The sequence below is a fragment of the Strix uralensis genome, chromosome 2 (assembly GCF_047716275.1).
Source record: "Strix uralensis isolate ZFMK-TIS-50842 chromosome 2, bStrUra1, whole genome shotgun sequence".
Lineage (NCBI taxonomy): Eukaryota > Metazoa > Chordata > Aves > Strigiformes > Strigidae > Strix > Strix uralensis.
This window is the reverse complement of record NC_133973.1, coordinates 47,181,400-47,202,735: the sequence shown is the minus strand read 5'-3', so window position 1 is coordinate 47,202,735 and position 21,336 is coordinate 47,181,400. Positions and strand designations below refer to the sequence as shown.

Here is a 21,336-nt window from a genome sequence, read left to right as displayed (position 1 = left end):
TGCTCAGATATTTCTCTCTCCTCCACCCTCCCAGCCCATGCAAGGGATTGTAAGAGTATGAAATGCCTCTGACCCAACTGCCTGCCTATGCACCAGCAACTCTGCGCGTCTTTTCCCGTGAGCGTGTGTCTGCAAGGCTAGTGCCGGGGAAGAGGGGGTGTCTACTCCCCTGCGCCTTTGTGCAGGAATGTGAGCAGATTTATTGGGGGGAGCGTCACAATTTTTGAGTTAGCGTTTTATAGAACATTTGTTTAGTATTATAAACATCTGCAAATGACTATTTATTTCATGAGGTAATTAACATTCCTAATTAGATGCACCTTGCAGCTGCTGTTAATCTTAATTGGCAATAATGCAGTTACATTTTGATACGTGTCTTCATAAGAGTTACAGAGGAGAAGGGGGAAAAAAAAAAGAAAGAAAAATCTGAAGGGAAGGAAATAAAACTGTTCCCACACAGTTCAGAGAGTTCGCACAAAGAAGATCCCATGGCAACAGCGAGGCCCACAGTTTGCCTTATAAAATCCAAGAATAGATAATGTATCATCTCTCCTAAAACAACACTTCGCTTCGGAAACCGGAGGGGAAGGGAAAAAAACCAAAAAATAAACCACAACACGGAAAGAGAAGCGGGCTGACCCCCGCGCACGTTGCCTTCCCCCCCGTCCCCGTCCAGGCGGGCGCGGCGCGGCCCCAGCGCTGGGGGGCGGCGGGCGGGGGGGGGGGGAGGGAGGCCGCTCCCCGGGACTTTCTCCAGGATCCCCTTCCGAAGGGCCTTCCCGTCCCCGCTCCCTCCTCTCCCCACGCCTCCCACCAAAAAAAACCAAACCCCAACCCAACCCAAACCCCCAAAGCCCTCCCCCCCGCCCCCCCCCCGGCGCGCTGCGCCCATCGGGTGGCAGCAGCGGCCCCTCCTTCGCCGGCTGGCGGCCCGGCGGCGGGCGCGTGCGGCCGGGCGAGCCCGTCTCGTGGAAACGGCGGAACCGCTTCATGCGCTGCGGTTCCTCTCGCCTCGCCTCGCCTCTCCCTCTCTTCTCTCCTCCTCTGCTCCGTAGGATATTTTGGGTGGATTGTGGTTATCAATCAAGACCTCCTCTTCTTTGCTGATCACTTGTCATTTTCACCGGGGATTAGTATCGTTCGGGGCAAGCGGACAACCGATTTTTTTCTCCTTTCTTCTTTTCCCTTTGGAGATTTTTTTTCCCCGCCACCCCCCCCTTTTATTTTTTTTTTTTCTTCTATGGCGCGACGGTGAGGGTGCTAGGACCCGGCAAGCACCCTCCCTCCCGCGCCCCCGCAGCGCTTTCCCCACAGCCGCCCGGCACCAGGAAACCCCGCCGGACCGCCGCTCGCCGGATACTTGTGCGCGGCAGCCCGGGTCCGGCCCTCGGCGGCGGCGGCGCGCTGGGCGCGGAGCTGCCCGCGGGCGGCGCGGGGGCTCCCAGGCCGGCCGCCCCCTCCTCTCCACCCCCCCCCGCCACCCCCCCCCCCCCCCCCGCCGCACCTGGATGGTACCTCCCGCCGGCGCCGCGGGCACTTTCTGAACTAGGAAGGAAGGGGCGACTCGTGGGGGGGCGGGGGGGCGCCGAAGTCTGTATGGAATTACCTGCGCCCGCGGCGGAGCTGGCAGCGGTGGATGGATGGGCGCCGCGTCCGCGGCACTCGCGGCCAGCTCAGCCCCAGGAGTAAACACGGGGCTTCTCCGGGCGAGTGCGCAGTGTGGTGACCGGCACTCGTCTCGCTGACTGATCGCACCGGAGGGATATTTCGGGAGACTCCTGTGGGTAAGGTCATTTTTATCCAGGCAAAAGCCCGGCATTGCTAAACTTGGTGGCGTGTGATTGAAATGGGTACTTTCGGGATTGCTGCATTACACTGATGCGAGGGGCTCCGGCCGTTATTGGCAGTTGAGTGGAATAACTGCAGTAGGTCTTCTGCTGAGTGCTTTTTGCGATAAATAAATTAAAAATCTCCTCCACCCTCTCTATTCTTGCACCCTCTGGATTTGGGAGCGTACTGTAAAAGCAAGGAGTCTTTCATTTCCCCCACTTTACCTTTTTCTTTTTTCCCGGTTAATATTTTTTGACTGAAAAGGGTATGTGATAGTAAAGAAGCTCTCCGTAATGGAATCTATTTAATATGAGATCGGATCCCATCCGCTGGTTGAAACAAATGTTTCCAACTCTGTGCAGCATTCTGCTGCATTTCATAGCTGCAATGGAGGTAGTGAAATCCTGCTTTTCAAGTTGTTAAACTTTAAGGTGGCGATCCTTATTGATCGTGGAACAGTGCTCTGGTGCTAAGGGGGTTAAATGCCACTGGTAATTTGGGATTACAACTGTTCCTGTAAATCCTGCAAGGAAATTATGAACTGAGGGACAGTAAGGAAAAAGAAACCTCATCTTGATAGCAGAGAAATATTGTAAATGTCACTAACCTGAAAATCTCTCATCCACCTGCTCTTATAAAATATTTTTTTCCCCCAGTAACTTACCTACTGAAACCTGAGACCACGTGTATGGGAGTTGAAGATTTGCAAACAGAGATGCTATCTTCGGTATTTCATACATACATGCATCTGGCTGAGGGACTGTGTGTGAATTAATTCCGCTGTTAGTTGTGGTGTGAAGCAGGCAGGGAGAAAAAGGAGAGAAATGATCGTCGTCTTAAGAACAGAAGCGAGCAAGGGAAGCACTTCAGCCTTTAAAGATTTAAAGCGATCCAAGCAATGCACATTGGTAATCTTTCTCTGCAAAATCAATTCTGATCGAGGGAATGGGGGAAGGTTGAGGGAATCGATAGTGATGACGTTGTGCAGTGCAATGCACTGCAATGCTAAAGTTATATAGTGTGTGCGAAAATATATAGCCTCATGTACTGCTGGTGGGTTCATGCATAATGGATGGAAGAAGATATGCAGATCTATCTGTAGGAAGATGGATGTATTTGTGCAAAGACGGCGATTATGTAACTTGATTACATCAATGGCATCAGTCGCCGATAGTGGAATTATATGCTCATATAGCGTATTGATCACTTGGGTTAACTTTGTAGCGCTCCCGGCAGCGGGGGATGGAGACCTGGGCAGAGGAGGGGAGATCCTTGCTCAGCTCCTGACAAGGGGTTTGCCTCTTACAGGCTGCCTTTTGCATCAGTGTGCTCCTGGCGGAGTTTCCCCGGGATGGGGAGTTCACGGAGGAGGAGGCTGCCAGGTTGCTAATTCAGCCACACCCGTGGAGAGGGCTCCAGAAAAGCCCCTGCAAGGCTGCACAATGGTCCCATTGAGCAGATCCGGCTGCGTGCTCCTCGGCAAGGTCACACGGCAACCTGGGACTTCAGTGCATGGCAACAGCTGAGTGGAGGAGGAACAAAACCGAAATTAAAATTGATCTTCCTCCCCCCTTGCTGTCACCTACCTCCAAACGCGCCGTTCTGCTGACCCCTCTTCCAGTGCTCAAGGCAGAGCTGGTGCTGTTTCACCCCAAGTATGTGCGGCGCTTAACATGGATAGCGTTGTCTCGCTCTCAGCGTGTGCAACGACTGCCTCGCAGCTTTAGCAGGATGCTGCTTCGGTATTTTCGAGTACAGCATGACTGACTTCAGAAGAAAAGTGTTGTCAGATATAACAACTAATCTACCTGTTACATTTACAGGGAAACTAAAAGGTGGTCCGTTAACACATTTCAGGCATCTCAGAAGTGAGTAGGTGAAGAGCAAAGGTGTGACAGGCGTCCCATCGGTTTAACTCAGATGGACTTCTTTAGCGAATTGTCCACGTAGATAGTTGTATCAGGATATACTTTTCAATACCCATTTTAGAATCATAAATCACTATTCCTGGCTCTTTGAGAGGAACGGGGGGGGGGGGGGGGGGGGGGGAAGAGTACTCCCTGAAGACAGCTGAGCTTGCAAAGGCACTGCTGAGGCCCCATACCTCTCTAATGGATACATTTGCTGAAGAACATAAGCCTGATGAAATCTTAAGTCAGCTGAAATAAATGATCTTATCATTGGCCTATGTCCTTCCTCATCTTGCCCTGAATTCATTCTAGCAAAATTTCACTAAAATACTTTTCAGTTAAGAAGAGCTGAGGGCAGAGTGGGTTTTACATCTCTTGATAAACATGATCTCCACATACCTACCAGATTTAATGCACTATCAAACTCACGGTAATTTTACCATGGAACCAGCCTGAAAAATCATTTTTTCCTCTGCTTCCCTGAAAACATCAGTATTTTAAAGTTGGTTCACTATTCGTTCATGACTATTTTCATATTTCTTGAGGATAAGTCTGGGCAAGTACTAATAAATCCTGATAATGTAGTTTAGAGTTTGACATTCATAGAGTATACTGAATAAATTGGAAAAAAAGGATATGAAGTTAACTCTGTTTCCATCCTTCAGGGGTCAGAATAACACTATGGCAACTCCTATGCATTGCTACAGCTCTTATAATTTTCAGAAATGTCCATGGCATAGTCTGTTCCTCCACACACGATTACCGTCAGACTCTTTCCCTTTAATTCCATACAGCACTTGTGACATACAGGCTACATACCTGTACCACCCATCTTAAAGGAAAGCACAATTGTCTACAGAAAGTGTTATAAAACTGGTGCTGTAGGCATTGAGAGTGTGGGAATATATCATGATACATGTAAATTGGCATGTAGCATGCAAGGATTTGCAAATTTAGGGTAATAGAAAGTGGTAAGCAACCGAGTTTTATTTATAGATTAATGTCATTGTTGTAGTTAGCAATACCCACTTGGTAAAAATAGAGGATTTCTGCTCCAATGCAGTATCCATTCAGTTTGCACCAAATATAGCTTCTTCGAGAGGAAACTTTCCTTGCTGAAGTAAAACTGTAAATCACTCGGACAAATGAAGAGAAAATGTGAAGAGAAATATTTACATAAAACGTTCCCAGGCTCCAAATCTCAGACCACTGAAAGCAGTGAGAGTTTTGCCACCCACTCCTTGCTAGCGCTGGGAAGCCGGCTTTTAAAGAAAACAGCAGTGCATGAAGAATAATCTCAGTGCCTCCCTCTGAAAGAGCAGGCTTCTGACTGTTGTTATCTCTGAAGACAGTAGACTTGTTCTACTGCTGATAGGAAAATTTGAAATATACAGGGCAGATCTTAATGAAGCTTTTTTACTATTCAGTGATATTCTTGTAATGTATTCAGAGTACTTTCTGTGGCTATTATTGAACCCATGTATTGGGAAACGAAGCAAAAAAATGGAAAACCGACTGAGGTTTCCGTTCTGTATATTTGCACTTAGAGAGAAGTGTTTGGATCTACTTCTGTGTTTCATAACAGCAATGATCTTTAGTGGCTGGGAATCTTCTTATTTTTATAGTGCATGCTGCATGATAATATATGGCAATTGAAACATCCAAGCTCTGATTAATATGATTAAAAAGTAGCAACTTACCTAGTGGTGCTCAAGTTGTAAAGTTTAATTATACTGGCACTACTTGCACAGCTACAGACAAGGTTATGTCAGCATTTCGATTATAAACCTCTATCTTGTTGGCATCCGTTGTGTCAGGGGTACATGAAATAAGAAGAATTTACAGTAGAGACCGTAACGACTGTTTTGGATTACCGTCATGGCCTGTCAGGTCAGTAATCCATGTGTTTCTTTAAGTCTTTACATGCACATCTACAGCAGCACCAAAGCAGCCATTATGCTCTATCAGTTCAAGTGTATGCTTGTTTTATTTTAAAATGTAATTAAAAATGAGATGACGGACCACAGTGACTCAGGAGAGATCATTTAATCTATCGTTTTTCATGCACTTTCGTATTGTTTTCATATCTTAAAACAAAAACAGCAATGAATTTTACTTGTGATAGCTTGAATGAACATTTGGAAGAAAGCTCTTTTGGAGTGGGGGGAAGGCGGAAGAAAGAAGAATGAAGATAAAGGTTGTGGGGTTTTAATGTTAATATTAAACTTTGCGTGTTCTTCTAAGGTAGTCATATGGAACTCCATCTATTGCAAAAGGGGAAGGTCCTGTGTTATTTGCCAAAGCTATGTAAGACCAGGGCAAGGAATTCAGGTAGTGCTCATTCTCTGTTTTAACACTGGGTACTCTGTTTTTCTAGGTCTCACTGTACCTATGTATTATAGGCACTCCTAGATCATTTCATGGTGTTCTACAGCACAGTATTTATGCCTCAATAACTAGGTCTGAACAAATGAACCAAGGGCATCAGTCTTACTGCTGTCTGTGCTTAGAAATTTCATGTGTGTAAGAACAGCACACAGATATACAATAGTCTTTCAATGGTCGTAGCATCAACTCCAACAATTACCCACAAAGATTTTTTGATTGGGGATGAAGAAGGAGAAAGGGAGAAAATGAAAACATTTAGATTTTTTGCCAATGCAGTAGATACTATTTCCATTTTATTTTTAGTTTTGTGCATAATTTAGGAAATATTCAGTGTAGCTTCTGAAAAGAAACACAGGAACCTAATTCACACATTGAGAAGACCGATACAGTCTATACAAATCTGTACAATCAGCAGGCAGACAAGGGGTAATACTACTTGGCGATTGGATGGCTAGTGCTGTCAGAAAGTTTTCTGTTCTCTGGTTGGTCACAGCTGTCCTCAATGAATAGTGCATTGTAAAAGAGGAAGAAGATGGAGACTAGCAGAATGGGTTAAAAAAGGGGGCAGAAGAGTGTATAAATGTACAGACATTGGTGATGTAGCTTCTGTCTCTTCAGAAATGGGGTGTTTTTGTATATTCCTTTCACCTGTTTTTCACTAGTGAGACCCAGGTGCTTGAAGTCATTGCAGTTCCCAATTCCCACTGCATTAATTTTATTTTTGGAATTCTTGAACTCTTCAGTGCAAGGGCCATCACTTTTTAATTTTCACGCATGTTTCCAGTTGCACAATGAGACTGATCTCTCAGTTGATGTACCTTGAGGTGCTTCTCCATAAAATAGTAAATTAGTGCCAGGAACATGAGAGAAAGAATGTTTCCTGTTGGCTATTTTAGAAAAGACAGATATTTTACATGAATCAAATTTTTCTCTGACAAAGCACAAACTGTTGGAATTTCCAGCAAAAATCTCACAACACTCTCAAAACACTCTTACAAGACTGCCTAGTGCAGCTGCTGCATAAAACCTCAATATCTCAGTTTCACCTGTTAAGTTCCACTTAATAATGTGTGCTTGGACTGTCAGTAGCAATTTCAGTAAACTCAATCTCAGCCAAAAGTTTAGACTGTTTCAAGGAAAGTGAAGTCCTAGTAACGTGCATCATTATAGTGCAGAGGGAAAGGCTTCTGTCTGTGAGGTTAGGAGTGAGTTGAACTGGCAGTGACCTGTCTGGGTTCCCAGACCAGTTGCCTCAGACTAAGAATTGCAGTGCCTGAACGGTGTAAGGGACCTGCATGTACAGTCGTCCCTGCCTACATCCGTTTGGCAGCGCATCTCTACGGAATTTGTCTCTGATCTCAGTGGATCATATGCCTCAAGGATAATTCCTTCACCAAGAAGATCTGTCGGTATGATGGAAACCTTGGGATGGAGCCACTATGTCTGCAGAGGGATGTGTTTGGCCAGGATGCCTTTGTGTGGCACTGATCCCTGGCAACAATTTTAGCCCTGTGTCTGTCAGGTTGCTCTTCCGTGCACAGAATTTCAGGATGGCAGCAGAGCACAGCTGTTACCATATAGCACCTTGGCATTCCTGCATCCCTGACTTCTCTTCAATGCTTTCTGGCTGTCTCCTCCCAGATTTAAACTTTTTTGCAGGAAATCTTACCTTTGCTCATTTTAGAATAACATAACTGGAAATGCATGGCATTTCCATTTCAAAAAGTTGTATGCATAATGGAGATGTGTGTGTGTGTCTATGTATCAATCTATCAATAAGGTCTGCATATTTGTTACACATGGAGTTTATTTTATTCAACATCTCCTCTTCTGAAACAGAAAAGGCTTGTCAGCTTTCTACTAGACATTTCTTGGGGGAGTCCCATAGCTGAAGTTGGTGTGCTTACACCAGTATTAAATCAGATTCGCTGATTGGCAATGTCTCTCTGTACTTACATATATATTTAGTTATGTGCACACACACGTGCACAAATACATATGCATTTACTGACATACATACACAGAGGAAGACTGAGAGAAAGCCATGAAGAGAAAGTACTCTAGTTATTTCTTATGCTATATGTAGGCAACATACACATTTCAAACACACCGTGAGACGGTAGCTGGTTTTGAGGGTTGATTCAATATTAATTTATTTTTTAATGATCTGTAAATGCAGCTTATTTGAAGACAACACAAATTTATTTTTGAATGCCAAAACTAAAACATAGTTTGAAAGGACTATCAAAGATCACCAGTCAGGGCTATAGGATATCATCTGTTATTTTAGAAATATGCATGGTAACACTTTGGAAGGTACAGTCTGAATGTTTCCTGTATACCTTTCCAACAGAACAACAGATACTATTGAAAATCTCTTGTCCATTATTATGGAGAAGCTTGATCAGAGTGTTTGCTCAGTTCGTATCAGAAGAAAGCTACATATATTATAAAAGGAGTGCAAAACTGTTTAGTATTTCTTGTGTAACGCTTGTTTTACCAACTGCTGACTCTCATATTCAGTATAAATAATGTGTCTGCCTTTGGTCAGTTCTTATCCGGAAAGCTATCAAGGAAGGAAGAAAGGACCAGAGAATGACAGCAAAAAAGAAAAGACTTACACATGAAAAGATTCCCATCTGAAGAAAGAGATGAAGGTTTTGTATTACTCAGAAAAAAGAGGAAGATATGATATGGGAGAACAGGGGATGCAGTGTGGAATACTGAAGGCTATTGAAAGATGCTTTGGGTTCTCTTATATATTGTCTTCCTGGTGACCAATACAATTAAATTGTCACAAATCTAAAATGAGTAAAGGAAAGCACTCCTTGACATAGTTCATTCAAATTCTTTGTCTCTTTCTGGCAAGGGTACAGTGAAGAAAAACGTCTAGTAGAATAGGATAGTTTGAGTAAGTCCATGAATAAAAACAAAATTTTAAAATTTTACCTTGTAATATATAGCTATTATATTTACCTTGTAATATAGAGCTATTATATAATAATATCAGCCTGTGTAGTAGATAGTTAGATTAGAAGGCTATCACTTTGCGTACCCCAAGTACCCTGCCAACTTCCAGTTCCAGTGTAATCAATGGATGTGTGCGCCAGTGATTTCTAAAGTGTTAAAAGATGCTTCTTCTAAAGGATTTGCTACTGGCTTCCCTTGGAGGTCTGCGTCTGGCTAGGTGGACTGTAAGTGTGTTCATGTGACCGTAGTTCTCCAATACCTATTCAGTTTACAAATCTGGCAATTGTGGTACTGCTTAATAAAGACTTCATTAGTGCTGACTGGGCAACCTAATTTGTCTGTTCAAGTTCTCATTACTGAAGTCCTGATCCAAAACCCACTGAAGGAAATGGAAAGATGTCCACTGCACTCAGTAGGTTTTGGTCAATCTCCAGCTTTATCATCTAATTTCCTCGTTTTTGATGGTTTCTGTGAAAAAAGCTCATGCTGCTTCTTATCTTCAACAGGTTAGCATTGATTAGAAAAAGAAAATCTTGTAAACTTTAATAGAATTCAATAAAGCTTCACTATGTTACTGACAGCATAGTCAGTCCCATCAATTTCCATCATTAAAAGATACATGACCCTCATATTTTATTTCTTCGTAGAAAGGAATGTCTGGGTTCTTAAAGGTTGTTAGGCCGTTGCTGGTCTTTGGTGCTTTCAATCACTATGATGGGAAAATCATAAGGCCCTTTAAAAATAATCACTAAGAACATGTGCAGTATTGGTGTACATCCTGAGCTAGTTCTTTCTAAAAATTCGGCAGCTTAATGAAATTACAGATATGTTTTGATTTTTAGTTAGATTAACATATCCTCCTTCCTGTTGCCTCTTTAGTGCTTTATAATGTATGTTCTACTAAAGGACAATCACATGGCTTAATGGTCAGACACTGTACATCTATTTATGGATGTTCACTTACAAGGGACCTTCCTTAATTAGTGTTTTCTCTGGATTGTGTTTGTAGTAGCACTTAATGCTTAAGACTTCCACATTAGCTAATGTAATGTACGTCTTTTATTTCTTCGGCATCCTAAAATTAGTTTTGCAGGTTTGGAACAAAGACAATACAAATAATTAGGTTAGGTGGCAAAAGAAGCTGGGTTTCCACAGAGGCTCACAAAACTTGAGGCCCTCTCTGTCATTACTGAAGGGAGATGTGCTTCCAGGGGCAACTGAGAGTCAGATGCTAACTTTAGGATCCATGGCGTCACTATAAACTTTTTCCCTTTCTGAATGTTCCTAATAGGAACAAAGAAGCAAGTCCTTAGCAATGAGTTTTGAATACTTCAATGCAAGACAAGTAAAAATAGTGTTATAGATGAGTGACATTTAATTCCGGTTACTGCTTTACCATACTACTTTCCCAGCACTGTTGATATTTAATAAAATTAATGTGAACATATTGGACCTCCAAGGCCTGAAATTAGTCCCTTTCACTAGTTCCAAATATTTATTCTCTGTAAAACTTTACTGATTTTATCCATGCTTCAGTTTCCAGTCTCTAAACTCTGGAAGACAAAAACACCTCCTGCCTCTTGTCTTTTTCAGTGTTTCATCTATTTATGATATAAACTCTTTGTTTAAGATTTCTATCTTATTATAAATGGAGTAGGGTTAGAGGAAGAGTTAATGCCAATTTCTTCTCCCTCATTCAGTGGAAATTCAATTTTCTGCCAGTCTGTGAAAGTCATGGAAAGTATTTGCTTTCCTCCAGGAAAAAAGTAATTTCTGTGTTGGTTAAAGGGTAGGTTTTCTCCTTTTTTTAATTTAATACTTAGATTTTGGAACAATTGAATCAAAGGATGACATTTTACACATAAAATTTTAATGAAAACATTTTATTTTCTGTAGAAAATTAATTAGGGAAGATAATTTCAGAGTACCTAATGCAGGTTCTTAGCAGAACAGGACCCTCAGCTAAGGTCTTTAGATGCTAAATAATACAAATATGAAAATAGTACTGTGAGTCATACTACTGGGAGTGGCTGGGTCAGCTGCCCGTTTCCTAAATACTAATCAGTCTTTTTAATTTAAGGTTGCCTCACTATTCATCTTTTTTCATGTTGCCTGAATTAATTGTATATAAAATACAGATGGGCATAAATCAAAGGTAGCTTGTGTTTTTCCTTCTTGACAGGATTCCGGTGTAACCCACCTAGTTAACAGAACAAAAATATGAGCAGGTCTTTCTGATTTAGATGCTGAACTTTAACCCCATGTTTGCTCCTATTCATCAAATTTTAATCCAGTGCCCAAATTGTTGCTGAAAAGACCGCTGTCTGTCTCAGTGTACAGTGAATGAGATTTGGGAATCTTAAAATCTTAGCAGCAAGTTTCTCTTACTTCATGTGGTACATTTGCCTGCTGGTGCAGGACCATCACCAGCTGCGCTCTCACAGGTACTGCCTTTGTGACGAGCAGGTTTTCCAAAGGGGATGCCAAAGCAGGGCAGTTCCCGTTTTGCCGGGAGATAATCCCGGAGGCGAGGGGATCTCAGTTTTCATACACAAAACCTCTGCCCCTTGTTTTAAGTCTCGTTACTAGAAATGACCAGCTGTGCTCAGTGCCATCCTTTGGGCTAATGCCAGCTGATGGCTTTTGCCCGCAGTGGGACCACAGAGCTCAGAGGTGACACCGGCAACGTTTCCCCCATCATGGCCGACTGCAGAAGTACACCTGGCCAGCGAGCTCCGTGCTCGGCACGACCTGTCACCCTGTGCCTGGAGAGTCATGGTCTATGTACCTTTGTTTAGTACAAGACATTTTTGTCTGCTCTGAAGATCCTCATGTTTCCTGATGGGGAATAATATTAAGTGAAGCAAGGGTAAACTGATTTCACACAGAAACTCCTGTCGGAGCTCTGTGTTACATCAAGAATAAGCTTAGAGTAACTCCAGTGAAACCGTTTCATTCGGCTTGCCAGATTGAGTCCAATATGAATCTTCAACATAGATATTATTGCATTAATTTTAATGAATAAAGATCACAGACACATTACTTATTTAATTAACATAGCAAAACCTATTGTCAGCAAACAAAGAAGTTATATTGTGCAGCCACTCTAATGCAATCACAAGAGTATACTTTATGGCTGTGAGAATATAATTTTCTTGTTTAAAACCTTTGATGTTTCTTTAAATATATAAAAACACAGGAAATGTGTAAATAAGACTTGCCAGCCATCTCAAATGCCTCATATAAAAATGGATCTTTTAGTTTTAATCTGTGTTTATTTTGACATCTTTCAAATAATGCTGATGTATTTATATATGCCTATATATAAACATAAGCAGAGATACTTGCATATATGTGTCTTATTACAAAATCATAGGTGTTAATATTGAAAAATACAACCATGTCAATTTTCATATGTTACCTTTACCATTACTTTTATCTTTGTATTTACACAGTTAATGGCTGTTTAACCGCAAGAGTTTTACTTTTCTTGCATTTTCCTGCCTGGTCCAATTCATTTTTAGACAGAAGATGCTCCTTTAATTTGTTCTTATGGAGTTCAAGAGCACTGAATTGGACATTGCAATACTTGACCAAGACCCGCTGCGCAAAGTCTCACCTGTATGTCTAGTTTAGACCTACACATGTTTTCCCATCTGAGCTCTTTCATGCATTACCATATGAGCTGGTTCGAAGTTTCTGAAAGTCAAGGAGTCAAGAGGCCACCAGTCAGCTGAATGACAGTATCCTGACATGTGCAAGATAGGCTACTGGCTCTGTGTTAGTCCTGAATTCATAACTCGGAGTCTGTGTTTCGTAATATAGGGGAAGCTGTGGGCAGTATATCTCATAGATTGGCAGGAGCTGCTTGCTGTGTAGATGGGTTTAAATTACAGTAGGAGTCAAGATTTTAACACGTATTTTGGTGTGGTTAATCCCACACTGACACAGACTATGAAGAACATTGCTTGAAAGAAATATATATAGCCAGAATGCGGTTTATCTAATAATGAAGCCTGAACGTCAAAACGGAAATGTAAATATAATGTAGTCTAAAGTGTATCAGGCTGTATCAGTGCCACCTGAAACACGGAAATAAGTAACACAGAAATAAGTACATTTATTCTTTGGCAGGAACTGTGGTTCTGCAGTCCTTGCTTTTATTATTATTTTGGTGCTGTAATTTTAACCCTGCAGTGTACTCTCAAATAAGCTTTTAACCTAATGCTTTATTGTGATGAATGAGGATGACTAAATTTTCAACTAGAGACAGTTTCCTATAGCATTATCTTGTATTTTTTCTACCAAAATTGGCACAGTATTCTTAACTTTAAAAAGAAGGTTTTTTCTTTATTTTTTTCTTTTACTGGGAATTTATAGTCTAAAGGTTATTGCAATTTAGAGGAAAAATAGTAGAGTAAGACTATGTTCAAATAATACCATTTTTTTTTACACCCACAAACTTTTGATTCTGTTTTAAGGAATATCTATTAAGACACAAAAAACCCCATCACACAACCCTCGCTTCTGCCCCCCCCCCCCCCCCCCCAAAAACAACAGAAAGGGGCACACCAGAAAAAAGAAAGTTTTTGTAATTAAATTTAGATACACAGTTCTTTAAGTCCTTTACTTGTTTTCAAGTGATGATTGTCTTTCTACTTATCGTAGAGGGCAGACAGTTCCTCTTACGATTTAAAGGATATTTTAAAAATAGCTTCTGTTTGAAGGGGCCCAGTTTTTTCTCAGTCCCTATCAAGGAGTAAGATTAAACAAACTACTTGGTCCAGCAACATCCACTTTCCTTTAGATGTTCGGAAATAGTTAAAATACAGAAGAGAGCACCATCACTGATTTCAGTATCAAAATAGTATATACTTTTAGGAGGTTCCATAAAATTTAGTTTATGGAACTCAAAAATTTTAGAACAGAGTTGTTGGTGTTTGACATATGGAATCACTGATTTCAGCAGGAGGTTGTGTTTTGTTGATGTTTGGAAATCTAGCCCACTTTTACGGTTACATGATGTGTACGGTGCATCGCTTTTAAGGTGACCGCAGTCTATAATACACACATGAAACAAGAACTACTTTATCAGTCTCCATGAGCAAATGGGGACTTCGCTTTCTCTGACTGTCCACACCTCTTTTTTAGTGAGCACTAAATTTTTTCTTGAAAACAGAGCCGTAGGGCAAAAAATACCCTTAAACGATCTTGTATTTTATGTGCTAAGATACACAAATACATTAATTATCTTCAGCAATGTGGAATGTATGTAACTCTATCAGTTGAGACATTCTAGCTGTCACCAGTCACTGATAGTGATTGTGACTTCCTTCTGCACACATCGCTTATGTTACATGATAATATGTATTTATGTAGTATGCTGTTCCTGAGATCACATAACCCAGATGGACAGTTAGCTATATACCTGCAAGTTAAAATACTGGCCGCTCTGCAATTAGATCATGTGGCTGGTTTTGACAAAGTTCAACCTCTTTCTAGAGGCAAATTGTGGACTGGCAGTGCCTGGCTGATGGGGAGTGCCTTGAGTGCCTCGGGCAGGTAGGCACAGGGTCTGCAGGTGACGTGGTGGGTGCATGGAAAGCCACAGGCAGTGGTCAGCAGAGCACTGCCTCCCTGTCTTGTTCAGTCCTTCACTTAACCTCGTGTGCTGTGTAGCAGCTGGCAGGCATGGGGAAGGCTGCTCTAGGATGGATGTTTAAGAAAGGCTATTAATAATTAAGAAACTGAGAAATCCTAGGTGTCGGCCAGTGGCCTCTGGCATGACTTTGGGTCAATCACATCATCTTTTTTGTTGCATACATCATCCTTAAGGAGACATCCTTGCCTCCTGTCCACTGTCAAGCCTTGGTTTAACATCAGCTCCTGAGTGCAGGAGGGCGCTTGGCTGGGCGGGGGCTGTCCCTTCACAGCAGCTCTCTGAGGCCAGCTGGCCAGGTGCTGTGAAGGGGGACAGCATGCTCCAGGCCCTGACAGCCAAACGCTGGAGAGCAGTTCACAGCCACACGGCCCAGCGCCCATCCCTTCTCAAGCAGGTTGGCCAGGACCAGAGTATTTCTCATTTGGCCGTGGGTCTCTTCTCAGCCACCCGTGGTTGTCCAAACACTTAGTTATTACTGTTACTGATGTTGGTTTCTGTAGGTTTTGGGCGTATTTTTAGTAGATGTTGTGTGTCCTAGACTACGTGCAGGGGCAATCTTAGGGATGGGATGGTATCAGAGGACAGTTCAATACAGACTGAACCAAGCCTGTCACTTTGGTATGAGAGGCGGTCCTTGGAGTCATCTGTCTTCCTTCATCTGCTGACTCTAAACAGACACCAGCAATGAACTAACATTATGCAGCGTGGATGGTCTGGGAACCATGTGAGGGAGTTCGCTCAAGGACTGCATCACTTGACAGTGCAGACGTATTGCCTGACTTCAGTTCCCATGAGCAGAACGGGGTGATGGCACTTCTCACCTCGCTGGCTCACTAAGGGAATAGATATATTAGAGACTGTGAGATATGTTAAGATATGGTAAGATACGGTGTTTTGTGGTGTGAGGAGAGCACAAAAGACAGACTCCTGTCTGAGAAGATGGATGGGTTTCCTTCAGTAAAGTATTACTGCATGCTGTATTCTTCCTCTGAAATGTGAGCTAATAATCACAGGCTCTGCAGTTGTTTCTGGGGATTTTGTTATGCAGATCGTACTTTCTAATTATTACGTTGTACAACTCATGCACATGTGAAAGGGAAGAATGAAATGGAGAGGGGTAATCTAACTAAATACGAAAAACATATTTATAAACAGATTTTTTTCCCCTGAGAATAAATTAACTCACTCTTAGCCTTATGCTTTGGAGCTCCGTCTGGCTAGATCTGTGTTGTAAGATGCCTATGCTTCCTTTTTTGTCGCCCTTTGAAAGCATGCTGTTGAGACAGGTCAGTGCAGAGCTGTGCACATTTCCCCCTGCCTGTTTCACCCCCATTGGGATGGGCAGGGGTGTGCCTGCTGCTCTCTGAATCAGGACTGGGAAGGCAACTGGGTCTCCAGTGCTGGTCCCATTTGGGGTACCACTCTGTAACACAGCTGCTCTTCAGAAGTAAGCTACAAAGCTTCTTGGTCTTGTACGCTCCTTTCCACAAATTGTCCTGCCAGAAAAGGGCCAGTGAAACAAAGGTTTTGTGAAACAATTCAATTGAAAAACAGACTTTGACACGGCCATATTTCCCATTTGTAGGAGAACTGAAATGCACTCGGCACTCCAGCAGATCATGTTTGTTCAACAGATTTCAATTAAGGGTGTTATTGCTTTTAAAGGCCAAGCTGGACTTTTCCACAGCAGATTTTTTTCTTTCTTATCCATACATAACTCTATACAATCACTTTATACAGACAACATGTGGAACTACATATATCCTTAGAAAGCTTTTATGATTAAGTTGTGGAAAAAATTCTTTTACCTTGCCCTGTATGAATTGTCATTAGTGCCTGCTGTGGGAGGAAGCAGGGATTGTGGTTAGGGTTTGGATGAGAATAGGGATTTTAATGTTGATGGAGGAGTTATTACTACTTCTTTCTATTACCAGATTGCCCATAAACACCTTGTTTCCATTTCTCTCCGTGTTGTGTATGCTCAGAACCCATTCCATACAGTTTACAAGAGAGAGAAATTGGATAGGTGCAGCTGGGGAGCACAAGGTAATAACAAAACTATACTGGCAACACTATTGACAGTAGCTGTCAGATACCACTTCCTTCTCAGTTTTTCATAGGCATCACAGTAGAGAAGGGATTTGAAGGAACAGAGGTTGGAGTTCACCATCTTTGTAGTCTGCTTGAATGACTGAGGAAGATTCTAAAAAGCCACCAAAGGCTTAATTTCATAGCAGCCAATTCTCACAAAATGTGAGGTCTGTCTGTAGGAAGAGCACAAAGTTTCTATGATGCCAGACCACCTGCAGATGTCACCTAAGAAAAAACAATCAACAGCCCAGTTTTCATTGAGCTACCAAAACAATTAACTTGCTCAAAATCATGTTAATTTTGTAAGATGATTTTACCTACAGAAGAATAAATTCCTGCACAAACTCCTGTGAGCCTTTCAGAACTCTGTGGCATAAATCTTTCCCCCATCAGTGAAATCGCAGCATTTTAATGTTAGAAAACAGAAAACTAAACTATCACTGAGGAAGGTAAGCATAACTTTATACTACACGGTATTCAAAGTATTTAAATAAAATATTTGGCCTCTTAGTTTCAATTTGGACTTTTGACCTCTTATTAATAAGCAATTTTAATCTATTTGAATTTGAAGGATATTTAATTTTTAATGCAAACTTTGTGTCATTTTACTGTCTTAATAATTAGAAGGTCACATGGTACCAAATGAAACACCTTACGACAATCTAAATTGAGTATATCATCATTATTGCCTTTATCAGTCAGAAAGAATTAATTGAATTGTGAGTATTGCTCATAGATCATGATGTCTGCTTCTGAAAAATGCATTGACCTATAAATTGTCCTCCAATAGCCATCTCCAGACTAGACAGGAGTTACTAAAAGAAATTTGTAGAAAGATGTCTTCTGAATGATGGGTGTTTGCACAGTAAGGCTGAGTAAGAAGGCTATTCAAAGCCCCTTTATAAAGGATTTTTTTTGTTAGATCTTTAAAAAAAATTAGTTTTCTGTTTCTAGCATGAATTAACATAACTTGCATAAGATATATATTTAATTTATTTTTTCTGTCTAGTTATTACATGTAAGACAGGACACTGGTGGAACATGTACTAACCATCACGTGAATTTATAGATACATGTTCCTGGTGCCACATTAATGTTCACCCAAAAGTAAAATTGTTCAGCAGATGAATAATTCCTGGTACAAGTTATCTTCGTATTTATTTTTTAAGATCTATTTTACAGTGATTCTTAAACGTTAATTGTGAATTGTTTTTTAAACCCTATTATTAGCTACTCGGGATATACTCCAGTTCTGAATATATATACCCATTCTTAGGAACAGAGGACAGGGCCTTATTGTTATGAGGTCCCTATTCCCTCTTAAAACAGTTTTCTTGTGGGTTTGTCCTTCTACTCTGGTTTCTGCTTTCAAGGCCAAAATAATTGCTGGACAGCTCAGATTTAGTGCCCTTTAATTGACATGGCTTTTCTTCTGACTCATATCTGTTCCCTGATGGTATACAGAAAGCAGTCATGACTTCTTTGATATTTATCACAGTAAACAAGCTAAAATTTTCTGTTCTAGTTAGACTTCTATCCCCTTTATGTACTTTAGCAGCTGTCTTTGTACTTGTTTTCTGAGTTCATCTTTTGGAGAATACTGGACAGAAGCCTCTGCGTTATGCCAGAATAGGTCTTATTAGTGTCATATGCAGCAGCTCTCCCACTTACCTGTCTTAAAATACAGATGCTAAATCTGTAGCTATTCAGTGATATGTCATTCTGATTTGTCATTTAGAGGATTGTACTTATCCCATACATTTTTTTCTGACATCCGGTGTGTAGCAGCATTCTGCTTTACTGGGAGTCTGTGGTTGCCCCAGCCAATCTGTAACGCTTTACCACTCTAACTTAAGTATATATTTAATGCTGAGAATCTGCCTAGAATGTGAACAGTAGCCAAAAGTATGGCTCTCTCTGCTCTTGTAGGTATTCTTAACAGTGGTCTTTCTTCTGGCAATGTAAGAAATGGCATTAATTGTTCATAGCTTAAGCCTGCCTAAAAGTTCATCCTGGTACCAGAAGGACTGCCTGTTTCAGTGCTGTTTCGTAGATATAGAGGATGTCATGGTAACTACTAATACATAGGTATGTAAGATTGAACAGGTCAGTTTTACTCATGAAGTACAAACACATTCACTGAATCACCAGAAATAGTGATATGTGTGAGGCAGAGACCTCAAAGAATATGTCTTATCTTACCATAACAAGACACTGTATTTCTCATTCATTCCTATAGTTATCCGATACTATTTAAAAATCCCCTCCTCTCAGCTGTAAAACCATGCCAGCAAATCTGGCATTCCAATGCAAGTCACAAATGCAGCTAAGAAAAATTTTCATTTTTTATTTTCAGACTTAGAGAAACTTCACATGGCATATGTTTAGGACAGGCAATACTCAGATACCCCATTATTAAAAAGTCAAGAAATAGGAGAATAATGCACCTGGCATAGGAAGAGTATTAACTACAAAAGAAGGGATTCTAGAAAAGTCATGTGATGGTGTAGTGTAATATCAGCGTGATTTTAAGTATAAAAAACAGGTTTTGGCTAAGGTTAGCTAGAAGTAATGTAAATTAGTTTTTATAGAGTATTTGTGGCAAACACTGAGTTTGGTATCCTAAATATTTCATTAGCGGTTCCTCAGCCACATGGTCTCATCATGTACCTAATTTTCGTTAAAAAACTCTCCATCTTACGTACAATTAAGCTTTATTGAGGATGTAAAATTACAGTATAGCCAATGTGAGTTAGGATCATCAATGACAGTGACATCTGTCAGACACAAGAATAAAACTCCTTTAGGAACACCCAGCCTTGATTGTATCATCTCAGATTTGCATAACCAGTGTTAAAAAATCCGGTTATGTTAGTCACTTAGTGTTTCAGAATGGCCTTTAAGCATAGAGTAAGACTGACTGGAAGGGGGTATCGGATAATTTCAGATTGTAGGATTAAGATGTCAGAAACCCATCTGGAGAAGTGGCCATGCCTGTACTTCTGAATAAGAGAGCCATGGACCATTCCCTGGCCCTGAGGCCAAGTGACTGGGCCAGGCCGTATTTATGCTCTGTAATTTATGGCCCAAAGGGGTAATCCTGTGAGGAAGGCTTCTGTTGCCTAAGACATCATTATTATGAGGGCTTTTTTTTTTCAGTGGAAGATGTTGGACATGATGTGAGGACGTTGTTGCAGCCTGCCAGACTGGCGTTTCCGTAGCATAAATGGAAGAATTGTGTTGTGTAACGGGATGGCGTGCAGGGACGTTTGTGTGCAAAGCCTTGTGGGGTGTTGGTTGGGGAGTCTGTAGGGCAGCGGGACTCTTGTCCTGACTGCCACCCACCTGTGCTACCCTCTGCCCCCTGCCTGCACATTGGGGCAGGGAGCCTCAGTTCCCCAACCCAAAGCCACACCAGGGAGCCTTCTAGCAGGGAAGCAGCAGGGACGGCTGCAGATCCAGCACTTGACCTTTCTTTCTGGCTTTGTTTCATTTAGCACTGGTGCAGCCAGGGAGTCTAGTTGACTTCAAAAATATAATACACAGTTGGTTTAAAAAGGACTACAGAGCATCAACCCCACACCACTTACATGTCACAAGCTCCAAGCTAATATCTCCCAACATCCTATAATTAATTAGAATGAAAAAAGCCCCAGAAATTACAAGGTACCGCAGAAAGAGAGCAGGAGAAATCAAGGACATTATGGGTGTCCTAATATATATATATGGTGCAGCGGTGAGAATACTGACGTAACATTCTTTATTAAAGTAAATGAGGAAGTTTTAAAGAAGAAATTACTAAAGATATAATATAGGAACAAGTCCCATGTTGCATAAAAATGGTATCATTTTTCTTCGTTAATGTGTAAGATGGGAAAGGACAGATAGGAAGAAGCAATCCAGAGACAGTATGTTCTTACCTACATCAGACAGAGGAGAGCCAAATGAGACACATCTAGACAGGAAGCACCTTCACAGGCCCTTCTGTCTCACTCCTGGGCACATAGCAAAAATTGGTTTTCTTCCTAATCTTAGGTATATTTAATCAGCTAGGCAAAGGTGTATTCATCCGGGCACAAGATGTAATAATTGCCCAAGGAAGCAGCAGGGGGAGAAAGGATTGCTTTAAGGCTGCTACTGCAGAAGTGTAAAGGAGCTAGCCAGGGGTGAAATAGTATTTCCAGAAGGGGAAGGGCAGTCATTTTTCAGGCGTATGTCTTCTTCCCCTCCCCTTAGGTAAAACTGTTTTGTCACTTGCTAGCAGTAATACAGCCATGCCAAATTAATCTCCCCAGACACCACCTGAAGACAAATGACAGTAAAAAAATAAAGATGTTTGTAAAATGTTATTTTCATTTGATTTTACTTTCTACTGCAGAAATTAATATTGTGCATTTAGTCAAGTTAATAAATGTGAGGTTATCGTATTCGCAGCATTTACACATAATTTTGAATATTTTCAAGGTAAACAACATCCGCATTTCC

The 21,336-nt window shown here is 41.4% G+C and overlaps 1 protein-coding gene across 1 annotated transcript in view; it reads left to right on the top strand.

Annotated features, from left to right (window-relative positions):
- The first annotated feature begins 1,592 nt into the window (after positions 1–1,592).
- The window catches only part of IL1RAPL1 (interleukin 1 receptor accessory protein like 1), a 794,351-nt gene continuing 774,607 nt past the window's right edge, over positions 1,593–21,336 (top strand). The window contains exon 1 of the mRNA XM_074860926.1: positions 1,593–1,784. The gene's annotated coding sequence lies outside the window, so the exon portion shown is untranslated. The remainder of the gene's footprint in view (positions 1,785–21,336) is intronic.